Below are 17,584 nucleotides of genomic sequence, written 5' to 3' on the forward strand. Positions count from 1 at the left end.
GAGGGTGTGCTCCTGGATGTGTGTGTGTCCCTGTGGATCCGACCACAGGCTTGCAGCATCTAGTTTGTGCAGCTGTGTTCTTGGAGGTCCCCAAATGGGTGTTCACTCAACAACACTTTATGGAGTCCCTACCGTGTGAAAAGGCAGTGTAGAAACAGCCAGAAATCCCGGCCGGCGGAACAGGACGTTCTGGCGTGTGTGCCTGCCCCTGTGTGCAACTCGTGTGTACGTGTCCCGTGTTCATCTGTGGGTGATCTTCCACTGGAGTCGATGCCCCAGGCTGCGCGCACGCCTGCGCTGCGCTGTGAGTTTCCTCGCGCCATCACTGGGCCACATCTGCTGTCCCGCGAGGCCCCGGGTGTGAAAGTCTGCAACTGAGAGCGGGGCCCCCTACTCTGTGCTGCAGCCCCCTGAGTGACTCCACCACGCGGGTCCCTGCGCATCGGCGTGTGGCCCTCCCCGTGCGCCCCCTCCTTACCCACCGGCCACTCTGGACTTATAACTTAATAGCTGAAACGCGATTCCAGTTGAGTATCTGGGGGCTGGGGAGGAGAAGGAGGGCGCGAAGCCCCACAGGAGGAGGAGGGGGCGGGACGGGGAGGCGTGTTCCCCTCCTTCCTCCTTCGGGGAGCTGCTAAAAAGAAACGGCGTCGCGCCCAAGTGTAAGGGTGTGTGTGTGTGTGTGTGTGTGTGCGCGCGTGTGTGGCAACGTGTGCGCGCGCGAGCGGGTGCGCGCAGGGCCAGGGGAGGCGACGCGGGCCCTTTAAGGAGCCCGAGGGGGCCGGGCCGGGGCGCGTCGGTGCGGGCGGGGAGCGGGGAGCGGGGAGGCCGAGCTACCGCCTCCCGGGCTCCCGCCCCGCCCCCTCCTCCCCCCTCCCGCCGCCGCCGCCGCCGCCGCCGCCGCCGCCGCCGCGGAGCGGAGCCGCGGGCAGGCCGGGCCGCACCGGAGCCCCGCGTCCGCCCGCGCCCCGCCCGAGACGTGCGCCCCCGCCCGGCGCCCCGCGATGCGCTCCAAGTTGCGGGCCGGGGACCCTGGGCAGGCGCCCTAGGAGGCGGCGGCGGGAGGATCGCGCCCCGGCTGGAGGCCGGGCCTGCTGCGCGCCCCCGGCACGTTCGGCACCGCCACTTGCCTGAGCGCCCCGGCGGCCCGAGCGCGCCCCGAGCCCGGGCGCCGCCGCCGCCACCTCAGCGAGGTGAGTTGGGGCCGGGGGTCCCCGCGGAGGGCCACGGGGGAGGCGCGGGGCGCGCTTCCGGGGGATCAGGGGAGGATCGGGCGGCGCACGCGGCGGAGTTGGCGGGGCCCCTGCACTCCTGAGTTGGCGCTCTCGGGAGGTGGCCTGCTGGGGAGCGAGGCGCCCCGTAGACACTGCGGCCCGCGTGCGTGGGGGCGCTGGGGAACTTAGGGGAACTCCAGCTACCCTGCGAGGGGGCGGGAAGGAGGGAAGTGGCGTGGGGGTGGACGGGCGGGGGGACGCCCTGGAAATGCGCAGGGCAGCCCCGCACCGTGTGCCCCAGCCCTGTGGGCATGGCCGCCATGCGCCTCCCTTCTCCCCAAGTAGCCCCAGCTTGGGGGTGACACTGCGTCTTATTTTCCAGCAGGCAGCGCGGGCTTGGGGAGTCCCTGGAGATGGCACCCCGTGCTCCCCGGCCTGGCTGTCGTGGAAGGGCGCTTGGCGGGTTCCCGCCAGCTGGGGGCGGGGGCGGGCGGGGGCCCGAGAGCGAAGGAGCAGAGGGCACCGGGTGGGGGGTCTCCCCGGGAGAGGAGGCGCCCCTTGTTCGCCCTCCCCCGCGGGCCGGTGTTCCTGCTGTCTGGGCCTGCCTCCCGCGGCTGGTGACGCCTCATTGGGCCGCCTCCTGGTCCCTCCCCCGGGCTGTGCGGATACTTGGGATGCCACTAGTTTGGGAAGTTGGAATTCAGAGCTGATCCCACTTGGGCTGGACCCGGAGGCCCCAGGCCCTAGTGCTGGGGGAGCCTCCCCAGAGACCTGCAGTGGGGGGGACTCGTGGGGCGCGCCTTCCTCACCCCAGGCGCTTGCAGAAAAAAGCCTGGAGGGAGGGAGAGAGGGCTAGGCGGGCGGGAGGGAGAGACATGCTGTACCTGTGAGCTGCCGTCGCCCGGGCCCAATTAGCGTGGGGCGCCCGGCGTTATTTTTACATTGTAGGTTTATTTTTTTGGAAGCTAGTGTCCTCCCGCCGCCTGTCGCGCGCTCCGGCTCGGCTCTCCAAGGGTCTGGTGCAGGCAGCGGAGGCGGATCTGTTCTGTCGGCTCAGCCTCCTCCCTTCCTCCCCCTCCTCCCCCCCCCCAACAGTTGGTGAGAACTGGTTTTATTATGATTATTTTTTTTTCCCTTTTGCAGATTTGGAGGAAGGATGTGTGAGGGAGGGCGGGGGGAAGGGGACAGGATCCCTGTGGGCTGGATGGAGGAGTTCTGGGCACGTTGGGATGTGTTATCGGTGGCCTTGACTTTGCCCTTTTTTTAAACGAGATCTGGGTTCTCGCGGCTGCTTTGATATAAGGGGCTCTCAGGGCCAGGCGTGAGCTGGGAGGGCGTCCCAGGGCATTGTTGTGTATCTCGTCGTGGGTGGCCTTTTTTTTTTTTTGGATGGGGTAGGGGAAGCAATCAGAAAGGAAGAGATGTGAGCTGGAATAGCCGAGCCTTTCACTGCCGACTCTGCAACTCAACTCCCTGGGTTCGAATCTTTCTTTGGTCACTTTCTTGGCAGTGTGACCCTGGACAAATTACTTAACCTCTCTGTGCCTCAGGCTTCTAAGCCTCAAAGTGGGGTAACAATATTCCCGAGCTCCTAGGGTGGTTGTGAGAACCGAGAATGGTAATCCGTAGAAGGTATTTGTGTGAATGTTACTATGATCACTGTTTTGTTGTTGTTATTATTATTATTATTATTACTAGGTTCTAAAACTTGGCCTTTAATCCAACGGCCTGGAAATCTTGAGAGACGGGGCCGACTTGCCTTTTGCGGGGGGGAGTGGGGGACTAGTGGAGGAAGGACGCTTTCCGGCCACCCCCTCCCTCCGCTTTTCCCGGTTGCGGACGGAGCCGGGCTGGGGGTGCCTTCAGCCCATTGAGCGGATGCACAGACCGAGCCTGGCGGTGAGGCGCGCGCAGGTCCTGGAGCAGGCGGAGCGGCGAGGGCTTCCCGGGCGCTGTCTGGCTTCCCCACCCGCCGCCTTGTCCCTGCTTGGAAATTTACCGCCGCCGCCGCCGGGTGCCCGGGGAGTCTGTGGTGCCCAGACGTGGGGGCGGGAGCCAAGCGGGCCCTAGCCCTGGCTGCTTCCCACTGAGCTATTTATGCTTGCTCCGGGATCAATACTATTGATAAATCCATGTGAATGGTAATGTGGCTGTCAGGTCCCGGTGAGGGATGGAGACCCCCTCGTGGGGCTGCGCGCATTAACCCCCCCCCCCCCCCCGCGAGGGTTCGGCTAGGTGGTGGGAAGGATTTATTTGGCATAATCCGTTCTTTTCCCCCCATTAATAATACTCATACCACCTCCTAAAGATTTCTGAGAGCTCTGTAAACACGCATTTAGCTGCATGAAAGCCCTGAGTCAGGGAGGGCGAGATTGTACTCCGGGCATGGGGGAGGGGGCTCTGGGGCTGGGGGCTGGCACGGTGCAATACCGCCCCAGGAGTCCTGGCCCCCACGCCTTGCCATTGGCTGTGTGTGGAAGGGCCTGGACTCCCCCCGACTGCATGGTGTTCTGTGTTCCCACCCCCCCACCTGAGGCCTGTGGGTGAGGTTGGTGGTTCACTCTGAGATTTTGGGGGGATCCACCTACGGGGAACCCAGCCTAAGGAGCTCCTGTTTAGGAGAAGCAGAAGTGGTCCAGGCAGGAGAGTTCTCCCTCCCACAGCTCTTCCAACGAAACACCACCCCCCCATGGCACTCTGCCTCTGACAAGAGAGGGTTGAGAGCTTTTATTTGTGTGTCTGTTTTTCCCTTCTCTGTTTCCTGCCAAGAGCAGCCTCCCCAGGTGACACTTCTGAAGGGAGCAGCTTGCGGGAGCTGGTAACTCCTGCCCCAGGTGCCCCCGGGAAGGTGCCAGGAGGGGGTCTGGCAAGGGCCTGGTGCCCAGGGCCAGGCCAGGCTATGGCCTTAGAAGGCCTTGTCCCATGGGTGGGTATGTGGGGTCCCGAGGGACATGATGCTTAGGAAGGGTCAGCCGACATCCTTTGAGGATCCTTGGGGGACGGGAAGGGATTTTACCCCCTGTCAAGTGGGCTCCTGCTCTTGGAGGTGGAGATACTGTACATAAGGCAAACTACTGTACAGGGACCCCCGACACATGCCAGGCACTCTCACTGGGTGCCAGGCCCTGCCCTCACCAGGAATCCACTCATTCACTCTTGGTACCACGCTGTGAGGTCCGTGCTCTCATTTTCCCATTTTATAGATGGTGACATCGAGGCACAGAGAGGTTTAATGACTTGCCCAAGGTCACACACTTTGGATGTGGAACTGAGAACGAAGACCTGGGCTTGATTGCTCACGGTCACGTTGGTGCACCCCAGCTCGAGCCCGCTGCAGGCCTGCTCTGTGGAGCTGCAGCGCAGGTTAGGAAGGAAGAAATTATGTTTCTTATTGGAGCAACACCTACAGATCTTTGCCCCAGGGGGCAGGAGACTGAGAACCTGTTCTCCCCAGGATTTGGGGAGGGGGAAGTGCCTGCGGCAGGCCCTGGCATTTCTTTGAAGTCTCATTTTATCTTAAACATTCATGCAAATTTGGCATTCGCTTTGGAGGCTGTGTTTATTTTGAAATGAAAACATGGTTTTGAATTATTTAGCAGGGCAGATAACGGGGCTCCAGAAAGTGGCATCTGAGGAGTGCGGTGGCCTGGAGTTTCCGCACGCCTGTGGCCCTGGGGCGCGTTTCTGTAGCGGGAGACCTGGAGAGGTCCCGAGGTGGAAGGCAGCTTTTTCCTAATTTAAGATGAGGGCACAGGTCCGAGGGGCCAGGCCAGCCCAAGATACCACAGAAGTGTGACTTTTGCTTACAGTGATCCAAATCATTGTGGTTATTCACCCAGTTGGGCTCAGGCGAGCCGCCCTGGAGAGAGGCTCTTTGATTTCACAGAACCGTGAAGAATCATCCTCAACAAACAGTAGAGGATGGACTAGAAGCGTTTAGTCCCTGATCCTCATTGGGGCAGCCAATTTAGCAGGTTCTGGTGAGTTCGAGTCCCGACTTAGCCACGTACATGCAGTGCACCCAGGGGCTGGCCCCTGCTTCTCGGAGTTTGGGTGCCCTGGTCTGTAAGATGGGCGCGTGGCTCACTGCTGGTGGGGTGGTGGAGAGGATTAAGGGGCAGAAAGTGTGAGCATTGGGTTTGGAGTTTGGCTCTGCAGCTTTCAATTGTTACTGACTCTGGGCAAGGGGCTTAACTTCTCTGAGCCTCAGTGTGCTCATCTGTAAGATGGGGATGGTGGTGAGGATGATGATGATGATGATCATCATCCTTCTGACTTTATTGTTCGCTGTGTGTCCTCAAGCAAGAGCTGCTGTTTATTATTCCGGCTCACCCTGTTGGAGCATGAATGCTTCGCTGTAGAATTTATTGTGGGATCCCGGGTTGTTGCCGACAAGTTGGTTGGACATTTCCTCCCTCTGAAGGGCTGCTCAGAAGGAGGATGCTCTAAGAGAGAGGGGTCTTGGGGGTTTCTCCACTTGAGCCCTGGGAGGCTTGGCCTTATTGTCTTCCAGAGAGGAGGCTCTTTTCCTGTTGGCTGGTTGGCATGATTGACAGATCTGTTCAGCCCCCTCCCTCTGCCCCCGAAGCCTGAGGTTTTGATGACAATGGGATGGGGCCGACTTGGAGGGTTTAGGCAGCCTGGAGAGTTGGGGGAGGGCTGACACTGGGGACAGAGAGGGGAGCAGTTTCCAGCAAGGGCTTCTTTGAAGTCGGATCTGGGTTCCAATCCTGCTTCCATCAGCTCATGACTTGAGCGAAGTCTCTGACCTTCGGGCCTCCGTTTCCTTATCCTTAAGTAGGAAATCGCGCCCACCTCTGAGGACAGTGTGGTCAGCTTCCGGCCGTGGGGGACAGTGTTGTGCGTCCATGCTGCCTGTGGCCACCCGGCATGGGGGGCTGTTGAGCTCCTGAAATGTGGCTAGCGCGACTGAACTGGTAATTTTATTTCATCTTAATTAACTTAAATTTAAATAGCCACGTGTGGCTGTGGCTAATGGCTGCCTAATCGGATGGCTCGGGGCTGGCTGATGGGAGTCCGAGTCTGTGCGTGGGAGCAGGGCTTGGCTCTTAGCACCTGAGTTTTTCCTTTCTCGTGTCTTGTCTCCGCCCCGTGCCCACGTGGCACTGTCCTATCTTGGAGGTCCCCCCCTTCTTCGGTCCTGTTTCCCAGACAGCCCAGGGCTGACCCTAGTGCCCACCCTGACTCCTCCACTCTCTGTCCTTCTCCTGCCCATGCTCCTGATCTCACTGCCCCCTTCCTGTCCCAACCAGCCTCTGGACCCGCTCCGTCCAGTCGACCTTTCTGCGATGTACGGGACTGCGGGAACATTCTAGATCTGCCCTGTCCAACACCATCGCTGTAGCCGCATGTGGCCCTGAGCACTTGAAGTGACTGCAACCAAGGAATGGAATTCCATTTTTTACTTAATTTTAATAAATTTAGATAGCCCCTGGTGGCCTGCGGCCCCAGTCGCCCTTGAGCAGCATGGTTTTAGTGCCTTGCCTTCTCTGTGGACTCGGGGCCAAACGCCTGTTTTCAGACCACTGGCTGAGCGTTCTCTTCTTCTTGGCCCTACAGGCAGTCGGCCCGAGCGCCCCCTGAGGCCGGGAGCTCTGTGCCCAGACTCCCCCACTTGCGTCCCTGGCTCTCATTTCTCAAACACAGGCAGCTCCAGATCTGTGCAAAGCGTGGGCAGCTCTCGCCGAGGGCTGAGCTCTGGTGCCTGGGCCTTGGACCTGGCTGGGCTCACAGAGAGGATCCTCTGCACGCTCCTCCCCCCCTTGTTTGTTTTCACGAGGGCAGATACATAGGGAAGGCCTGCCCATAAGTGTTCAGCCTTAGTTTCTTCTGCTATGAAATTAATGCATTATGTAACAACTAGATTAACTTTTTTTTTTTTGGTGGGGTGAATAATGTTGCTTTCTATTGTTATTTGAAAAATGGAAGAAACTAAAAAGTAATGCACCCAAAACTCTCTGCTGCTTGCTTTGGGCTTTATAAAAAGTAATTTTTGTAAGAGAAAATGCATGAGCCTGTTAGAAAGTTAAAACAGTTCACAAAAGGCGTCAAGAGAAGCCTTCTGGTTCCTGCCCTCCCACTCTCTGTCCCCCCAAGGCAGACGCACACAGGTAAAGTTTCCCCTCAGAGAGACTCTGGGCCTCTGCCTGCCTTAAATTGACACAAATAATATCACACCCTAATCACATCTTGCATTCTTCCCCTAAATTAAAACATAGCTTGGAGCTTGTTCTGGAACATCTAGAGCACGTCAGCAAACTGCTGCCCACAGGCCAAAACCAGCCCACCTCCTGTTATCTTTTTTGGCGGGGGGAGACGGGCAGAGGGTGAGGGAGACAGAATCTTAAGCAGGCTCCATGCCCAGTGCAGAGCCTGATGCGGGGCTTGATTTCACGACCCTGAGATCATGACCCGAGCCGAAATCAAGAATCAGACACTCGGGCGCCTGGGTGGCTCAGTTGGTTAAGCGACTGCCCTCGGCTCAGGTCATGATCCTGGAGTCCCGGGATCGAGTCCCGCATCCGGCTCCCTGCTCGGCAGGGAGTCTGCTTCTCCCTCTGACCCTCCTCCCTCTCATGCTCTCTGTCTCTCATTCTCTCTCTCTCTCAAATAAATAAATAAAATCTTAAAAAAAAAAAAAAAAGAATCAGACACTCAACCGACTAAGTCACCGGGTGCCCCCCACCTCCGTGTTTTTCTGTGGTGTGCAAGCTAAGAATGGTTTTTGCATTTTTTAATGGCTGAAAAAAATTAAAAGCAGATAATATTTTGTGACCTGTGAAATCGTATGAAATTTAAATTTCAGTGTCCGTAATAGAGTTTTATTGGAACACAGCCACGCCCATGCATGAATGTGTTGTCTGAGTCTGTTTTCAAGCTGTAGATGAAAAATGGTGGAGTTGTGACAGAGGCCCGAAGGCCTGCGGGGCCTAACGTCTTTATTGCCAGCCCCTGATACGGAGCCACCTCATTCTTTTTAACTCCAGCACGACCTTCTGGGGTTCTCACTGTTGACGAAACTGGGGGCCCAGAGAGGACTGTGAGTTTAAGAGTCATATTGAGCAGGCCCTTAAGATCCCTCCTGTTGGCCTGGCTAACTGTTCTTGCCGAGTGATGCTGATGCTCCTGGTTATAGTTCACTGTTGTAGGATTCAGGAGGAAAGAGGGGGATGTTAAGGCAGCAGGCAGTCTGGACTGATTTCTCCTTGCTCTTCGGCTCTACGTGGTTGCTGAAGCTCCTTCTGTGTGGTACTAGGGGGTGTTCACAATTTTGGGCAAGCCGCTTCCTACCCATCTTGTTTCCCTCTTTGCTTTGGCCATCAGGAAACTCGGAGCCTGATTTGCAGCCTGCATTCAGCAGTCTGGTCTGGTCTGTCTGGTCTGTGTTTCTGTTTTACCCACTTCATCCTGATTTTACATTACTTTGTCCCTGACTTCTCTTTGCCCTGACTTCGCTCTCTGATAGTATCTTACCATATGCATTCCTGAAAGTTGTCTCATCTCTGGAGGGGCACCCTGGAGCAGACAGGAGTAAAGAAAAGGGAAACGCTGTGTAAGATGTTTTCATGCTTGTGTCCTGTGGGTGTCTGTGGGGCGCTAGGTCACCCCACAGGAAGAGCTTGCACCCTGGAGTCTCCTGACAGATGATCCCAGGAGGAAGCCTAGGCCCGCCCCTGTGGGGGGTCTTAACCAAGGTCAGACCCTGGGCGGTAAGCAGGATCTTTGCATGTGCATGTTGGGCTGGATTTGGGGAGATGACAGTGAGTGACTTGAAGGGTGGAAGATGTCCCCACTGGGGGCCCCAGGGAAGGCCCTGGAGTGGAGCAGGTTTCGGGCTCACCACCCCGGGGTCAAGTGTCACTTCTGTCTCTTCCATATCTGGGGCCCTGGAGCCCAGGGATCTCAGAATTTCGGGGTGGCAGTCCTGTGGGTGTGTCCACAGTGAGGAACCCCTGGGGCATCTCTTCCAGCCTCCTTGCTCTGCTGATGCTTTCAAATGCGTCTGCTTCCTCCTGCTGACTCTGGGGTATTTCTTGGAGCTGGGAAGGAAGTGGGGGAAAGAGTGAGCTATAGGGTGGGTTCGAGAAAGTGGGATTAGATGAGACTGGGCGGCCGGCTGCCTGTGTGTGTGTGTGTGTGTGTGTGCGCGTGCGTGCCCATGCTGCATGTACGAGCTTGTGTGCTGTGCCAGGGCCTGGGAGGCTCTGAGGCTCTTGGGGTCAATCCCTCCTGTGGCCTGGTGGCCGAGGCGCTCCGCCTCTTGTCTCCCAGGATTGGCCCACGGCTCTGAGTCCCGGGTCTGCCTCTTGCTGGCTGTGTGACGTGACCTGGACGAGTCATGGAGCCTCTGTGCATAGCTCTTCAGTTTACCCACTGGTGAAATGGGGTGATGAATGATACATGTCCTCATAGGATGTGGTAAAGCAAAGGGGGCTGAGGGGCCATCTGAGGCCAAAGCACTCCTACAGGCTGTGACCTGCCCTCTCCCTCCTGTCCGTGGCTCATGCACCCAGGGAGCCCCTCTGGGGCCAGGCAGCTGGATGCAGGGGTCGCCTGCTAGTGGCTCTCGGATGTCCCTCAGGGGCCTCAGGCCCAAGCTGTCCCCAGCAGGACCCAGGTCCTTCGTCATGTCAGACCCTCGTCCTGGGCTTCCTCCTGGAGTGTGGGACACGGGCCAGAGATCCCCGGGGTCGCCCACACTGCCCTCTGGTGTGGTTGCCCGCCCGGTGCTTGTAGCAGCCCCCTCCCCGGTCTCCCCATGGACATTCTGGGACATTCTGTGCATGCAGCTGTGGGCCCGGCCCCAGCGGTACTGTGCCGGGACCTTACTCAGAGCCCCCAAGGGCTTTCCCAGTACTTTTCACTGCCTTGGAGGCCTGTTCCCCCCCCCCCCAAGCCTGCTGACCTCCGACCTCCCCTGGGCGGGGCCCCTGCAATCCCTGTGCGCTAATGCTGGTGGGTGGGGGGGCGCTGGCCAGGCGGGGTGGGAGGGGAGGGGGCGGTGGATTTTTCTTTGTGGCCTAGGGAGCCTCTCTGGGAGATGCTGTCAGTCAGGAGGCCTGGAGGCCGGGCCCGAAGGTGGCGCAGCGGGCCCCACGGGGAGGTTTGCCCCAGGGGCCCCTGCTTGTCCTTACGCTGAACTCCGGTGCCCACTGCAGACCCCCCCGGGAGCAGCGCCCGGGGCCTCGATGGTGTCTCCGTGGCCATGGCAACCGCCTGGCACCAGGGCCCTGCTCGTTAGGCTAACGAGGCAAGCCTGCTGGGCCGAGGTGGGGAGTCCGTGGGGAGCCGGGGATGCCGCCCCAGGGCTCGGCTTGGCTTGTCTTGCAGGCCACTGGGCCAGGAGCAGGGCCCAGGAGGAATCGGGGGCCCCCTCTGGGGTCCTAGGGGCTCGGGCCAGGCCCACGGGGTGGGGGTGTGGTGGTGACTTGCGGCTAGCTCCTATGACCAGTTGAACTGGCTGGGGGTGGGGTGGGGAGGGGAATGTAAGCAGGGGGGTGGTTGGGAGGAGCCCACTTTCACCTGCCCCCCCCCCGCTCCCCTCCACCCTCCTGAATAGTTTTAGGCATTTTCACTTTCCCCCTTCTCTACTCCCTGCCTTCTCTACCCCATCTAAGCCATTGTACTGGGTCGAATAGTGTCCCCCAAATTCATGTTTCCCCAGAAGTGCAGAATGGGGCTTTATGTGGAGATAGGGTTGTTGCAGTTGTACCTGGGATGAGGACCTGCTGGAGGGGGGTGGGCTTTAAATCCAGCATGATGGGTGTCATTTTTAAGCAGAGGAGCGGGCCACGTGAAGAGGGGGGCAGATGCGGGAGTACTGTGTCTCTGAGCCCAGGAGTGCTGAGGATCGCTGTTTGGGAGATCCACGGAGCAGACTTCCCCCGCAGAGTCTCTGGAAGAAACCACCCTGCTGACACCTGCAGAACTGGGTGCCTGGGCTTTGGGATAACAAGGCGACAAGCCTCAGTTTCCCCATCCATAAAATGGGCATAGTGAGATTACTTGTCTCTGAAAGCTGCTGAGGTGTTGAGCGAGGTCCTACACGAAGGGGCACAGAGCAAGGCCTCAACCCGGGTTGGCATGTGCACTGTTGGTATGGGCTGCAGGGATGTTCCCTTTGCCATGGTTTTGGGGGAAGGCTGGGACATCACAGTCAGATGACCCCAGGTGCCTGGGGGACTTAAAGCCTGTGTTCCACAGGCCGGCGGTCTCTGGGTGCCACTGTGGCCTGAGAGGACCCCTTTCTGGTCTGTGCTCCCTGACCCCCACAAGGGAGCTCTGCAGGGGCCCGAAGTATGCCCAGGCAGCCCGTGGAGTTCTGTCGCTTGGTGCCTCAGTTTCTGCATCTATAAAATGGGGGTAGCTGCATTCCCTGCCTCATGGGGGAGTGGGGTGGATTAGGGTGTTTGGGGTGACCTCTGACGACCTGCTGTAGATAGGTGTGCACGCCACTTGCCGCCCCTTCCCGCCCCACCCTCTGTGTCTGGTCTCTGGGCAGAGCTGGGCGGGGACGGGGTGCCTTGGAAAGGGCCCTGAGCTGGCTGGGGAGCTGGGCGAGCTCCCTGAGTGCCTGTTTTGTGGTAGCTCAGTTAAGCCCCACGGTAACTCCCATGCGGCCAGAGCTATTCCTTTCCCTGCTTCCTGATGGGGAAACCAAGGCAAAGAGTGGTGGTAACATTCTTCAGGGCACGCAGCTCGTAGGTGCCTTCCGCGGTGGGAGGTTGTCACAGGCGGGGTCTGGCCTTTCCTTGCCTCTCCCTTTCCCTTGGATTGTGGGTCTGGGGGGGTGGCCTGGGTGCACCGTGTGTCCGGCCCTGTGCATCTCTGCCCACCCTCTGCCCCAACCCAGCCTGTCCCCCTTGGGGTCACCCTTGCGGGGTCACGCTTGCGGGCTCCTGGACTGTGGCTGGCTCTGGCATGCAGGAAGCTGACCCCGCTGTCCGGGCTATAAATAGCAGCCGCAGCGCCGCGCGGGGCAGAAAGCTGCGTCTCGTGGCACCTGGGCTCTGGCCGCAGCGCCTCCTGGAACCTTCCTTCTGCCGGCAGGAACGCCAAGGCGGAAGCGTATGGGCACCCCAGGCATTGTGCTGCAGGTTTGCTGTGTGACCTTTGGGCTCTCACTGCCCTCTCTGTGCCCCCCGAGCCCCTGGCCATGTGTTCCGGACGCCGCTGTGCTTCCTGTGCTGTAAAGGGTGTCCCCAGGGTGTCTGGATGGTGGCTGGGGTGTGTGGCGGGCAGGGTGGGAGGTTTGTTGTTGAGAGGGGGGCGGGTGGTCTTTGCCTTGGAGGTGGGGGAGGTTAGCGGGAGGAGGTTATCCAGGGAGTCTGGGGAGGGGACATGGGACCTATCTAGATGTGGCTGTGGGGGAACGTGATGAGGTGAAGCTGCCTGGAGGGTCCTGGACTGGGAGATGGACCATGGGGTGGGCACGTGGGCATTTGAGACCCACCTCGACTGCTGGCTTTCAAGCAAGAGAGAGCCATTTCATTGTGCCCACTGTCATCTTTTGTGTTTTCATGGTTAATATTGTTAATGTCATTGTGTTGTTAGGGGGCAGGGCTCGTCTTGTCCGTCTCTGGACTGTCAGGCCCTTGGGGGCCCTGGCTCTTGGGATTTCCTGAGTGGCTTTGCTGCAGGGCACATTGATGGTCTCTGCCTCCCTGGTCCCAGCTGACCACCCTGCCCCCCGTTTCTGGCAGATGCCAGCTGCATGGTGCAGGCTAATATGCGTGATCCTTTGGCCATTTTTCTGAGCCTGAGTGTCATGTGCAGGTCAGCTGTACCTTGCAAAGCCTCCCACCTTCACAGAGGTTACGTGCTTTGTTGGTGCCCACACCGTTCTTGGCCCAGAGCGCACGCACACGGATAAGTATAGGTTTCAGCAGGGTGGCCTCCCTGTTAGCAATCTTGCTGGATTGTGGGATGTACAATAGGGCAATTTGTGACTGGTCCAAAAAAAAGGAAAGAAACCTTGCCGAAGAATATCGATTGATGAGTTACCGGTTGTCGTCTTAGAGAGGGAAGTCTCTAGTGACGAGCCACAGGACTCTGCCTGATTCACATTTTCATCAAAGGCTAGACTCGACACCGTTGGGGTATGTTTTCACTGTGCAGGTGGCGGAACTGGGCGTGCCCCCAACACTCTAGGAGTGGAAGAAACTGAGTCATGGGACCCAGCAGTTGCTTTTGGACTTCAGGGTTTGTGGGGGTGGGCCGTAGGAGCAGTTTCCTTGAGGCCCAGATATTTGGAGGCTGTGGTCAGGAGAATAATGGTTTCTCCCACAGTTGTCCATGGCCTGGTCCCCAGCAACGGTGAATATATTGTCACAGGGCAAAGAGCTGTGGCCCTTGGGATTCAGGCTGCTCGTCAGCCGACCTTGAGCTGGGGAAGTTAGCCTGGATAATCCTGGTGGGCTCAAACTCCTCACGAGGGTCCTTAGAAGGAGGAAGTAGGAGGTCAGAGCCAGACCGAGACTGGAAGATGCCCTGCTGCTGGCTTTGAGGACGAAGGAAGGGGCATGGAGCCAAGCACTGCAGGCAGACTCTGGAAGCTGGGAAAGGCCGGGAACGAATTCTCCTGTGGAGCCTCCAGAAGGAGCACAGCCCTGCCGACACATGGACTTCTAGCCCTGTTTTGGACTCCTGACTTCCAGAACTGCGATAATAAATTTTATGCTGTTTTAAGCCACCGAGTTTGTGGTCATTTATTATAGCAACAGGAGGAAACTCATATGTGGCCTGCATCTGCCCTGAGAACCAGCAGCCAGGAGCAACGTGGTCATTTATTTATGTATTTAAAAAAAAGAGAGATCCATTTATTTACTTGAGAGAAAGAGTGCGAGCATTCGAGCAGGGAAGGGGCAGAGGGAGAGGGAGAGAATCCCAAGCAGGCTCCATGCTGAGTGCAGAGCCCGACATGGGGCTCGATCCCACGATCCCACAACCCTGAGGTCATGAGCTGACCCTGAGATCATGGCCTGAGCCGAAATCAAGAGAGTCAGACGCTCAACTGACTGCACCACCCAGGCGCCCCACAGCATGGTCATTTAGATGCTGGTGCGTCCTGACTGCCCAGTGACCTTGGAGTCAGGTGACTGCTCCGAATCTTGGCCTTGACCTGGGGCTGTGGGTGAGGGACTCGGAGCCAAGAGAGGAAACTGCAAACTGTAAAGGGCCATGCTAGGGGAATAAATGAAAGACGAGAAAGATCTGGAAGCAGAGAAATGACCCTTTGGAAGCTTTGGGGAGGGGAAGGGGTGGTGTGAGGTAGGGATGTTGGTTTGTGTGTGTGTTTTCTTTTTTCTTAATTCCTTCAAATCCAGTGGGGGCACCTGGTCCCAGCGATGGCCAGAAAAATGATACGTCCCCAGCCTGTCCGCAAACCCGTGACGAGCCATGGATGATTCTTCTGGGTGGCATCTCCCAAGGGGCAGGTGTTCTAGATTCTCAGAGCAGACAGGTGATGCCACACACTGTCTCCTTCCCGACTTTATTGAGAAGAGGAAGAAAATGGCCCATACCTTGGGCCCTGAAGGCCTCTGGGCCTGTGTCCAGAAACCTGAACCCTGCAATTAAATGAAACTAGATCCTTAGGTGGGGAGAGCTTCTCCTGCCCGAAGAGGCTCCAGAGACCAGGCCCTGGGGACCTGCTGCTGGTGGATGGACTGTGTGGGGTTTAGGGGCGGGGGCAGTGGGCAGAGAAGCTGCCTCAGGGAAAGGGGAGGGGGTGGGAAAGCACCAGCCAGCCTGGGTCCAAGAGGCTGGGCTCAGGGCCACCAGCTAAGCTGAGGTGGCTGCCTTTTATTAAAACAAAAAATTGCAGGTGACTTTCCGGTCACCCGAGTCCCCTCCTTGGAGGCCTCTACTTCTCAACTAGACATGTGCTCTTCTAATCCCATGTTTTCATGCTTCACGGGCCTCTGTGTGGATCCCTGCACGGCCCGGGGCCCTGTCTCGTCTCTGGGCTGGAAGAATGCACGCGGACGTGTTTTTCTGTGGGCCCTGCTCTGCAGTTTGCTATTAAGGTGAGCCGTAGGACTCTGCCAGTTTTATAGGTCAAAAGTGGTCGAATATCAACAGCTTTTATATAATTCAAGCTAGTAATTTCCTGTCCTTGCTTAGGCGGGCGGCGGAGCGGAGTGACTACACGCAGGGATTTTGATGGCTTGCGGGTTCCCATCCCTCCCCCGCCTCCACACTGCTCATGGCCTCTTACCAGCTGTGAGGCCCCGGGCACATTATTGTCTCTCCCTGTGCCTCAGTTTCCCTATATGTAAAATGGGGATCGAAACACTAGATGTGTTTTAAAACCGGGTAGCTGTCGTCGTTATTACTATTATAATTTTTTTAAAATTAGGATTTTGCAGCATGTTGGTGCAGTTCGATCTAGTTGGTGGATTTTAACTTCTGTAGAGATAGTATTTTGTCATGGGGATATGTGACATATGATTGGTGTATTCCTCGGGATGTCACTTGAGTTGATTGTGGCGTTTGGACAGACTTTCTCCCAGTGCCTCGGGGTGCTCACGTGCGTCCCATCTCCTCCATGTGTTCCTGGGACTGGAATCTTCGGCTTGTGGCCTTTCCAGACATTGCCAGTAGGCGCTGCCCCCGGCGGGGGGGGGGGCTGCACTGGCCGACCCTCTCTGCTTTGGGGGGTGGGATCTCCCTACGGCCAAGCCCTTGGGTGGGGTTTGCGGTTTGATGGCTGCCTTACAAAAAAGACTTTTGGTTTTTAGAAGCAGAACAAACGTGTTCTCTGTAAGTTGGAAAATTAAGAAACAAAAAGCCTGCACATAAAAAAATCCGACCACATTCCCACCCCCCGGAGAGGGAGCGTTGGCATCTTGGTGTACGTGGGTTTTGATGAAAAGGACCAGCTCTGATCACTGCTGCCCTGCAGTGACCATGGGGCGCGGGAACAGTGAAATATGGGGATTCTGCAGCCCCCACTCCAGACCCAGCAGGTCAGCATCCTCAGGGATCGCACAGGGATTTGGCAGCTCGGGGTGGGGCTTTGCATCAGCCGGATCTGGAACCCGCCTCTGCCTTGCCGTAGCTGTGGGACATGGCTCATGGAACCTCACCCCTCAGAACCCCATGATTTCATCTCCTTGCAGGGTTTTTGTGCAGCCCTGCACACAGTAGGTGCTCCGTTGATGCTTGAAGGGATACAGTACAGTAGGGTCTCTCAACCTGGGCACTACTGACATTTGGGCCAGATAATTCTGATCTAGGGGCTGTCCTGTGCATTCGAGGGTGTTGAGCAGCATCCCTGGTCTCTGCCCACCCAGTAGATGGTCCCCCCCCGCATTGTGACAACCAGAAATGACTGCAGGACCAAGTCCTGGGGGGGGGGGCACAGTCGCCCCTCCAGGACCCCTGTGGTATATGATAGGACCTCAGAGAGGACTGTCTGGAAGGCAGAGAAGCCCCAGGACAGTTTTCCTTGGAGTCTATGCCCAGCGTGTAGATTTTCTTCATTCGGATGCTTTCGTTAAGTACCTACTGTGTGCTGGGAGCTGTCCTAGGTGCTAGGATTTGTCTGGGAACAAGGCAGGCAGGCGGCCCCCCCTTCTTGTTTGTCCCAGGCATAGCTGGACACTCTGCTCACTCACTCTGGCTCGGCCTTGGGATATGGTGGTGACTTAAGCCCCATTCCTGCCTTAGTCTCCCCCCCTATGAGATGGGGGCAAAGGTTGTCCTGAGGGTTGCAGGTGGACCCCATGAGGAACTCCGTCACCTTGGGCTGGCTGTTTACTTTCCAGGCCTCAATGTCCCCATCTGGAGAGCAGGTGTTTGTGGTAGCACTGACCTGGGCTGCCGTGGGGATTAGCGAGTTCTTTGCTCAGGCATACGGCACACAGTAGGTGCTTTGTGACGGTGGGCAGATGATGTGTGCATAGACTCTGAAGCCAAGTGTGCAAGCATCTGCCCTTGGGTCACTGCAGCCAGCTGGGCAGGGGGTAGGCTGTGCTGGTGGAGTGCCCACGGCATCCTCCCTGTGCCTGGCCATGCGGGTGGGGGTCTCGGTGGGCGGGAGCTCAGCTGTCCTCCTCCCCAGGCCTGTAAGGAGCTGGCTCAGTGGAGATCCCTAAGGCGATTAAGTGGGTTCATTTGATCCTGAACGTGAACTTGAGCAGACGGCTTATCTCTTGGAGATGAAAGCCAGGCAGGCGATGAGCCACCTGGCCCAGGCAGGGAGTTTGGGATTTTATCCTCCACTCTTTGCCCAGCTGGGGCCTGTGCTGGGGGCTTTTGGCCCACCTGCCTCCAGCCCCCTCAGCTGCATGTTCAGACTGTGTGCTTTTGATGCTGGTCTAAGAGGGGCGGGCACATGCCACAGT

The 17,584-nt window shown here is 57.9% G+C and overlaps 1 protein-coding gene across 8 annotated transcripts in view; it reads left to right on the top strand.

Moving 5' to 3' along the window:
* The first annotated feature begins 923 nt into the window (after positions 1–923).
* NCOR2 (nuclear receptor corepressor 2) overlaps positions 924–17,584 on the top strand; it is a 212,453-nt gene continuing 195,792 nt past the window's right edge. For all 8 annotated transcript variants that reach the window (XM_035016825.1, XM_035016826.1, XM_035016829.1 and 5 more), the window contains exon 1: positions 924–1,193. The gene's annotated coding sequence lies outside the window, so the exon portion shown is untranslated. The remainder of the gene's footprint in view (positions 1,194–17,584) is intronic.

Source organism: Mirounga leonina, unplaced genomic scaffold (genome assembly GCF_011800145.1).
Source record: "Mirounga leonina isolate KUSES-001 unplaced genomic scaffold, KU_Mleo_1.0 Mir_171, whole genome shotgun sequence".
In the NCBI taxonomy this organism is placed as follows: domain Eukaryota; kingdom Metazoa; phylum Chordata; class Mammalia; order Carnivora; family Phocidae; genus Mirounga; species Mirounga leonina.